At 36.6% G+C, this 9,997-nt stretch overlaps 1 long non-coding RNA gene across 1 annotated transcript; it reads left to right on the forward strand.

Annotated features, from left to right (window-relative positions):
* Positions 1-420: 420 nt before the first annotated feature.
* Positions 421-1,097, forward strand: LOC124460834. Its single transcript, XR_006954812.1, has 3 exons — positions 421-695; positions 756-942; positions 1,047-1,097. It is a non-coding gene; the product is annotated as an uncharacterized LOC124460834 (long non-coding RNA).
* Positions 1,098-9,997: the final 8,900 nt, after the last annotated feature.

Here is a 9,997-nt window from a genome sequence, read left to right on the forward strand (position 1 = left end):
TGGTGGTTTTTCTTGACTCTTTCATCATCGGCCATTAGTTGCGTTTCTTCTTCCAGCACTATTGAAGTTTCCAAATCAGTTGTTTGTTTAAATTCAATATTGTGTCTGTTTAGCACAGCTATTGCTTTTTGTTTGCAATCACTGTAGAACGCATTTGCGGCTGTTTTTTGCCCTTCCTTTAGTTTGCTATAGTGCTCAGTTAATACTGCCCTAATAGCTTGGAGCTTCTCGGTTATTATTTTCGTGTGTTTGGTTACTGTGTCTTGGGATGTTTCTCTGTTTTGCGAGAGGCACTTACAAGATTTAGTTAATTCTTGTGCGTGTATTCTAGCTTTTCCAATTATATCATCCCAAGTAACCATAGTTTGTTAAAAATAACAAAATTTTCGAAAATGTTTATGTTTATTTATTTTTTTTTTTTATTATTCTGTATCTATTATTTCTACATCTGAGTCTGTACTCGATTCTGATATGTCTATCAGCGCGATCGAGTCCTTAAAAAGTTCGTGGACCCATCCGGGCACGTCTTTATGTAAAGGAGTCTTAGCTAACAATCTACTATAAGCTACTTTTATGGATTTTTCCATAAGATCTACAATTTTTTTTTGTAAATTTGTAGTTGTGGGCTATCCAATACCTTATTTCCTTGTATTTGTGATTTGTTTCGCCTGATTGTATCAGGAAATCGAGGAAAGGTAAGTATTTTTGTAGCCTTTTTGTTTCTATCTTATCCATATTCTACACTAACTTGTTAGGCCTATTAATATGGATGTACGTATATAAAAAAATCATGGAGGCTTACTGCCTCGGTTCCTCCATTCGGTAGAAACGATATGTGCCTGCTGCGTTGGAAAAGCAACATACATATGGTACTGTGAGGATGAAACTCATCTGTACCCTAGTGCTTCCTTGAACTGGGAATTCTTCTCCCGTTATATTTAGGTAAGCTGACTTAATTTGTACCAAGTTTATTGAGTTCTGTGGTGAATTGATATGCTCATTTCTAAAAACCTCAATTAAATCTTGGACAATACTGGGATGCCTAGCGTTTATTTTTCCAAAATAATTATCAAGAGTGGCCATTGTTTTCCAGAATTATTATTATTTTTTTTTTATTGTTATTCGCGTGTGTGCATATGTATTCTTAGACCTTATCTAGGTCATTAGCTTGGCTTATGGCTCTTTTGGTTACACATTTATTGTGTAATAGATAAGCTTTATATAAAATATATGCGCACATTATTACGACGATTATTAATAACAATATGTTCGTTAATCTCAAGTCAGTATTTGATGATTCGATTTTATTTATTACATTAGCAGTGGAGTCCACTGATTTTGTTTCTATTAACCCCATTGTGGGTATAAGAGATATATCATCAAATTTACTTATGGAATTATCGAACATATGGAGTTTATATAAAAAAAAATTTTTTTTTTTGTGTATAATTCTAATAATAATCTCACTGACTAACGATCCTATATGAGACTATTTTAATTTAGCAGGATGAAAATGAATATGACAAATACGGGAAAAAAATAGGGAACAAAAGCCCATAAAAACATCTCAAAACCTTTTGTTTAAAAGTTACTAAAAAAAATTTTTTTTTTTAAGTATTTCAAGCTTCGTTCTTATTTGCTTGAATACGAATTATAATTATAAAAATTTATATTTGAATTATTTGAAAAATTGTTATGGATTCATGAATTTTTATGAAATTTTATTTAAAAAAATTATTAAATTTTTTTTTTTATACGACAAAAGAAAAAAAAATTTTATCTCAACTGTGTCTTGCACAGCGAGCCAGAGACGTGGAAAAAATTATAGAGCATGTGGTTGGCTCACAATTCAGATTTACATTTCATTCGTTATTGTTATTTAGAAATAAAAAAAAAAATTTATATGAAAAAAAAAAAAAATTCTCCAACCACATTGTTAGTAATAGCCTACAGAAAGTTAGTAAGTTCGCAAGTTGCACTTTCGTGCTTCAACTTGCTATTAGGCTTATAATTATTATTATTAAATTAAAGGCAAGTTAAGGCTTGCGCATTTCTGCGGCCCCTTGCGTTTCTTCGCTCTTTGGCGAAGTTCAGTTTTTAGGTTCTCGATACGCTCTATGCAGCGTTGTCGGTCTTCTTCGTTGGTGCTGGCCTTTAGTAAATCCTGCTGCAGTCTTTTCTGGGTGAGCAGGCGTCTCACCTCACCGCCCCGTTTCGTCTTTTTGGGGATTCTCGTCTGCTGCCGGGCTCTGTACTCCTCTATTGTTAGTGGCCGCGGTCCATCGTTGGGATACAGCTCTAGCGCTTCTTTTAGCGTCAGTGCATCCCTTTGCTCGACAGGAGCAGATTCCGCAAAGGGAATATCTTCACTGTTGTTCATGTATTTTTTTTTTTTTTTTTTTTTTTTAGTCAAACTTATGTGTTGATGCTGATGTTCATCGTTGGGATAACGAACGAGACTCAAATATATTCACTAGATATCTTCAGTATTATGGTGTTGAAGCTGATGTTGATAGCTGTTCTTTGTCTCTGTTGTTTATGCTGTTGTTGTTGCTACAATCTCTGTCAGTTGTTTCTTTTCTTGCCAATAAGTTGCAGCATCATTTAGTTGTTGTCGCTTTTCCATATATTAGTTGTCGCAGCATCATTTAGATGTCATCGCTTTTCAATATAAAATTATGTTATTATAATTTATATATATGTTGTGTGCAGCTCAGGTCCTGTCACGGTCGCCATGTAAAAACTCCTTCGACCGGGTTCCGTTGGGTTGAAAAATAATAATCAGAGACACGTCTGTGTCGGTTGACTGGAGTTTTTGATTGATTTCTTTATTCCAAATTATTCTTTTGCTTAGGCTAATTTTACATATATATTTCTTATGCTGCGATTTATGCGACAGCTACAAAAGAGAGGGAGAGTGTCAGTACATACATACATACATACTGTTGGAGCGCATGCATCAAAGTGCTTGGTCAGCGGTCACACGCTGGCCTGGCTCTAGCTCATGTTACGCTTGTGCATACAGTGCTTATGTGAATATATGTATGTGCATATACAAATGTACATACATATATGTTCATGCTTAATTGTATGTTTACTTGAATATGTTTATGTGAATACTTCAATGTATACATATGAACATATTCAAGTGCACAATTATATTTTAATGCGTATATGTTTAATTGTTTATACTTGCAACAAAGTGTTACAAGTTGAGCTCATTGTGTTGAGTTATTAGTTTATGAACATACTACAGTACATTTTTTTTTGTTTTTTTTTCCACTTGCTTCACTTAAATACTTGTTACAATACCCTCTCATGAACTTGTTCTAACTAATAATTATATAACATTTCCTAGATTTAAACAAAAAAATATGAAAGTTAACATTTTTCGTTTCACTCATTTTCAATATTCTTCATCTGACTTAAACCCTTTTCTTCTTTTCACTCTTGTTAGAATTTTTTTTTCCATGGGTTGTTTTTTTCTTTGTAATTTTATACTTCTCACCGCATGCCCTAGCACTGGCCGGTGTCGTAACGAAATTTGACTGATCAGCGGATGCCAGTGCAATTGCGTCGTCCCTTTGGTAAATAACTTCTTCGCTGCTTGCCTATCCAACATGAATATTTTGGAATTATGGCTTTTGCAAATCACCGATGCCAAAATTCGGCCTTTACATTTGTCTAACAAAAAAAATTATATATGTCGGAGATTTGTGACGAGTCAACATGGAATTACTGTAGTTCTTTCGACAGAAGATGCTCATGATCTAAATCTATCTCTTTCTGACTAACGACTTGGCGTGGCAGCGGCGTCGACGCGTCGCTGAGTGGGCAATCTCTTCAGCATCGGTCGCTGCGCCGCGAGCTGACGCCAAATGGAAAAGCAAAGAAATTCGACAATGAAAGAGAAGAGACGGCGATCGTGATGCATGCCAAAGCACAAGACGCATCGTATGTTTTCACGTTAGGACATAAGTAGGCAGAGCAAGGGTGGGTTTGAACAGAGAGTTAGAATTAGGAGAAAATCACTTCGCCAGTAAACACGAGAGTGAATAGTTAGAAAAGTGAGCAACCAGCAGCAGAACACAAGGACATTTTACCATAGGCAACTATGAGAGAAATCCAGGACTACAGGTGAGCCCATGCCTAAGTTCCCCCCTTGTTTGCTTGAGTGCGGTAGGGACCCAGATTGCAAAATATGTTTAGAATTAATTATTATTAATAAACTCTATAATATGATGGTTTAAACACACCCGGCATTATTTCTTTATTCGTCACCGAATCTATGTATACCCTTTCCCTTCCTTTTGCTTGGCCACTTAACTATTTGAGTGGAGCCGAAGGATCAGCGGACTTCGTCTGCAGGAGAATAATTCATCCTGTCGCTGGTCTCTAGGCTCAGTCACTCAAGGTGAGGAGGCACGGATCTTGGCCAAGCGGGCTTCGCTTGGCAGACGAGATCGTCGTTGCAGTTCCCCTTCACCATCCCTTTCCAATAACCACACTAACATTCCCTTTCCGTCAAGAGGCAACGGATCTTGGCCAAAAGGGCTTCGCTTGGCAGACGAGATCGTTGCAATGAGAGCAACAAATTTAAAAAAAAAATTACATATATATAACACGCGCAAAGCCAGGTCAAAGTAATATATCGGCAGAGTCTCCGGCAGGGTTTTCTACAGAATTATCAGCAGAGTCATCAACAGAGTTTTCGACAGGATTAATATTCTCATCAACAGCATATTTCGGAGAGAATTATTAATGGAGTCAGCTACTGAGTTACCGACAGATCTAGCAATAGAGTCATCAACGGAGCCATCGACAGAGTCGCATATAGAAATTAGTTTTATTAAAATAAAAAAAATTGTTTTTGTTTAACAACAGAAGAGAAAAATAGCTAAAATTACCAGAAGCAGATAGAACGAGTCTAGGTGCCTCTCAGAGAGCCATTAGTGAGGTTGTAACCTACCGCACTACGAGTTGAACGGGACCTGGGCATGGGTAACCTAAAATCCATCACTCTCACCCAAAGAAGTAGCAGCAGCAGCAGAGTAAAGGAGACAGAAGAATAAAGCACAAGGGGCCATTTAAAACCAAGCATACGCACTGGCAAGGGCAGTTAGTGTTTGGAACAAGGATTAACAACGGAAGGATCAACAAGGACATAGGGCAAGGACATTCATCGCCAAGGTGAACTAAGCTTCAAGGATACAACGGAGATTAATGCAAAGGATATCAGGAAATTCGGCAGCAAGGACCACTTTTCTCAAGGATATTCTAAACAGTAATCGGTAAACGTTTATTTTCTTTGGACAACATCGAGGGAAGAGCTAACCCGTCTCCAATATTCTACATTCAAGGAATAACTTATTTCAAATAAACAAACTGGATCGAACTCTACCAACAGGCAAGATCTTTCTTATATATATTTGAACCATTGCAAAGATTTGTTCAAATATTTGAACCAAAAAACCTCGAAGTTTCCCTGGCGGCGATAATTCTCATTTACGCGTCACCGTTACTTACTCTTCTTTGAACAAACATATATACATTTTTATATTTTTCTGACCCTCCCTGCAGAAATTATATAAATTTAAATAAAATATATATAATACGTATTGGTCAAATTGCACATCCACATCATAGTCTATCGGTTTACCGTAGCCATCTTTAATCAGTATCGCGTAGTCAGTCCAGTTTTGTTATCCCTTATAGTATAGCCCATAGCAAATGAATTGGTGAGTAATCAGGACATTGGTGAGAACATTATTGGTTTAATCAGCCAACCCCAGATCATAATTGGTATAGCAAGAGACTTTATTATAACGGAAAACGAATCCCTTTTTAATTCATTTATGTAGGTGCAACTCAAAAAGAAAGTAATATGATTTTTTATAGAGAATGGAACTATGGGATTTAGAGGCAAGAGACCCTAACCCAACCGCTTGAAAGAAAGAGACTACCAATATATGAGTGTATGTACTATGTAAATTTCGATCTTCTGTTACTAAGCCAATAGTATCACTAAAATAAAAAAAAAAACAGAGGGCCGGGGCTAACTTCGACCGCGTCAAAGTTTGTATACCTTGCAACATTTTGGTAACTCTTTCCTTACCTATAGCAATCAAAGTGAAAAACGTTTAAGCTAAAAAGTCTAATGTTTCCGAAAGAACTGCCTACAATCTTAGCATAGGAAATAACGAAGATATTGATCAAAGTTACTGTTTTCCACCGATCGTTCCTATAGGAGCTATATGATATAGTTACCCGATCCTTATCAAAATTTGGCACAGTCATTAACAGATATATTAACTAACAAATGTTTAATTTGAAAGCAATCGCGTCAAAAGTAACGAAGTTATTGAAAAAAGTCACTGTTTTCGAAAGATCGTTGATCAAATTTGGCGTAGTCATTTATATGTGTAATTAACTCACCAATATGAAATTTTCACGAGAGTAGCTCAGAAAAAAACGAAGTTATTAAGAAAGTCACTGTTCGTGACTTTGCATTTGTATGGGAGCTATATGATATAGTGATCCGATCCGGCTGAATCCGAGATATACAACGCCGCAGTATATACAAGCTACATGCAAAATTTCAGCTCTGTAGCTCTTACGGTCTAGGAGGAGTTTGCGTTGATCCAGACGACGGACGGACGGACTGGCTATTTGAACTCGTCTCGTCGTGCTGATCAAGAATATATATACTTTATATGGTCGGAAATGCTTCCTTCTTTTGACCAAAATTAATATACCCTTTTTGCAAGGGTATAAAAAAAAATGAAGAAATAGTAACTGAACGCTGATTTCAACAGTAGTCCCCGAATTCACTTAGAGTAACCCGAAAAGAAAAATTATTTAAAATTGATTTAAAAAAAAAAAAGGAATTATCATAACATTAGGTGAGTTTGAAAACGCTATCACATATTTAAAATGCCATTAGCACATAGTGATAAGATTGCGAGGAGGCACCACGATCATCCTCATCACAAGCGTGTAGCATTTGTCCACGATTTATTTCAGACGTACACGAGAGGGCAACAACCAAGTGTATGCACTCATTCCATAGAAATTGTAAAATTACTTATGTTTCGACTGCAAAATGATTTTCCTTTCAGCGCTAGTGGAAAATCCAAAAAACAAACGTCCTTATTCACATTAGATTGCCCAAAAAGAAAAATCAGAAAATTACCTCATTATAAATATCATTATATTCAATTAATTAAATTTTCCACAATCATTCATTTTTTAAAATATAGGTAGTTTTATTCCACTAGGTATCTCGAGGAGCAAAGTTAAATAAAATTAAAAAATACCATTCTAGAATATATGTAAGTAAAGTTACAATCTCATAAACGACAAATAAAAATCGGGTTGTAATTACTATAAAAAAAAACATGACTCAAACTTTAACGCATAAAGATTCATATTCAAAGTTTTAATAAATCAACATCTAAAAAAATGCTCTTACCATTCAGCATAATTTCATGAACATTTCTTTCAAACATTGACCCACTGTGCAAAAGCAAATCGTCACGCCTACTTCTCTGCAGGGTTTAAAAATCAAGTTGTCAATTCTTTTTCAACTATTCGCATACAAAACGTCTTCAACAAAAAAAATTATGCATATCTATTCACTCTTTCCTTTTTTTTTTTTTTTCTTGATTCTTTTCACTTTTTCAGTTTATTCTTATTTCTTTTCTTTACGAAGAAAACACTCACCCTTGTAGTTTTGTTTTTATTAGTTATGTTCACTTTTTTTTTGTTTTTTCTATATTTTTACTTTCTTTTTTTCTTTGTTATAGATTTTTTCCAACCTTTTCAATTTTGCTTTAAATTTCATTCTTTTCTTTTTTCGTTTAAATTTTGTTAATTTTCTTTTTCTCTTCATTTTTTTCAATTTTCAGTGTATGTTATACACGCGACTTGACCAAAAAAAATTGTTTTTGCACAATGTGGCTCAAAATTTTACTTTGCGTTTCCTTCTTTGTACATTTTTTTTCCTATGGGTTGTTTTTTTCTGTGTAATTTTTTATACTTCTCACCGCTTGCCCTAGCACTTGCCGGTGTCGTAACGAATTTGACTGATCAGCGGATGCCAATGCAATTTGCGTGGCCCCTTTGGTAAATAACTTCTTCGCTGCTTGCACTATCCAACATGAATATTTTGGAATTATGGCTTTGCAAATCAACCGATGCCAAAATTCGGCCTTTACATTTGTCTAACAAAAAAAATTATATATGTCGGAGATTTGTGACGAGTCACAATACTTGGCAGCGTCTTGACACCCCATTACCGTTCTCTTCTTATGTATATATTTTAGTAAACTACGCCCATGCAGGGCCCCTTTGTTGGTTATCTTTCGTTACGCCCATGGAGTGCATATTTAAATGTTCCAACATGGAATTAACTGTAGTTCTTTTCGACAGACGATGCTCATGATCTAAATCTATCTCTTTCTGACTAACGACTTGGCGTGGCAGCGGCGTCGACGCGTCGCTGAGTGGCAATCTCTCAGCATCGGTCGCTGCGCCGCGAGCTGACGCCAAATGGAAAAGCAAAGAAATCGAAAGTGAAAGAGAGAGACGGCGATCGTGATGCGTGCCAAAGCACAAGACGCATCGTATGTTCTTACCGTTAGGACATAAGTAGGCAGAGCAAGGGTGGTTTGAACAGAGAGTTAGAATTAGGAGAAAATCACTTCGCCAGTAACCACGAGAGTGAATAGTTAGAAAAGTGAGCAACCAGCAGCAGAACACAAGGACATATTACCATAGTCAACTATCGAGAGAAATCCAGGACTAACAGGTGAGCCCATGCCCTAAGTTTTGCTCCCCCTTTGTTTTGCTTGAGTGCGGTAGGGACCAGATTGCAAAATATGTTTAGGATTAATTAATTTTAATAAAACTTTATAATATGATGGTTTAACACACCCGGCATTATTTCTTTATTCGTCACCGATCTATGTATAGCCTTTCCTTCCTTTTTCCTTGCCACTTAACTATTTGAGTGGAGCCGAAGGATCAGCGGACTTCGGCAGGATGAGTTATTCTTCTGCAGACGAAGTCAGTCGCTGGTCTCTAGGCTCAGTCACTCAAGGTGAGGAGGCAACGGATCTTGGCCAAGCGGGCTTCGCTTGGCAGACGAGATCAGTCGTTGCAGTTCCCCTTCACCATCCCTTTCCATAACCACACTAAACATTCCCTTTCCCGTCCAAGAGGCAACGGATCTTGGCCAAGAGGGCTTCGCTTGGCAGACGAGATCGTTGCAATGAGAGCAACAAATTTAAAAAAAAAAATTATACATATATGTAGTGTCATATGGCTACATATGTGCTGAGAGATGGCAGCCCTGGATGCGGTGCGACAATGTGGCATCATCAGTCGATAAGAGAGAACGAGAGAAGGAACGATAGAGAACAGACGTATAGGCCGAAGGTGTACAAAAGTCGCTTAAGTTGTATTTCAAGTTGTTACAGTCGTAAAGTTGCTAAAAGTTGTCATCTAAAGTTGTTAAGTCTAAGTTCTTTTTATCCTAATTTCAACCGACTATTTTGCTATATATCTAACTAATAAACAACAATTATTGTATACACGCAATAATTCTTACATGGGGGCTCAACCGCTCAACCGGTGAAACAAAAAAGAAAAGAACAGAACTGTAATACAAGTTGAAAAAGGTGAAAAAAAGTGAAAAGAAGAGACAGAATAAAGTTGATAAAAATGTTGCGTTCTGGAAAAGAAAAAAGGTCCAAAAAATCAAAAAGAGTCTAACTACAAGTTCAGATGGACAGTTTAAACAGTACATTTACGTCAAATGTTGAAATAACGGAGCAACCCGATTTAAAAGTGGTAAGCGCAAGAGAGACAGATATATACCCATGTGCTTCAAGAAACGACGCAGACGAATCGCGGCAGACTGGCGCCGAAGAAAACGAAGAGTGAAGATGGAAACGCAGACAACATATGCACGAGTGTGCGTAGCAGCGAGTTGGAA

Source organism: Drosophila willistoni, unplaced genomic scaffold (assembly GCF_018902025.1).
Source record: "Drosophila willistoni isolate 14030-0811.24 unplaced genomic scaffold, UCI_dwil_1.1 Seg131, whole genome shotgun sequence".
NCBI classification, from domain to species: Eukaryota; Metazoa; Arthropoda; class Insecta; order Diptera; family Drosophilidae; genus Drosophila; species Drosophila willistoni.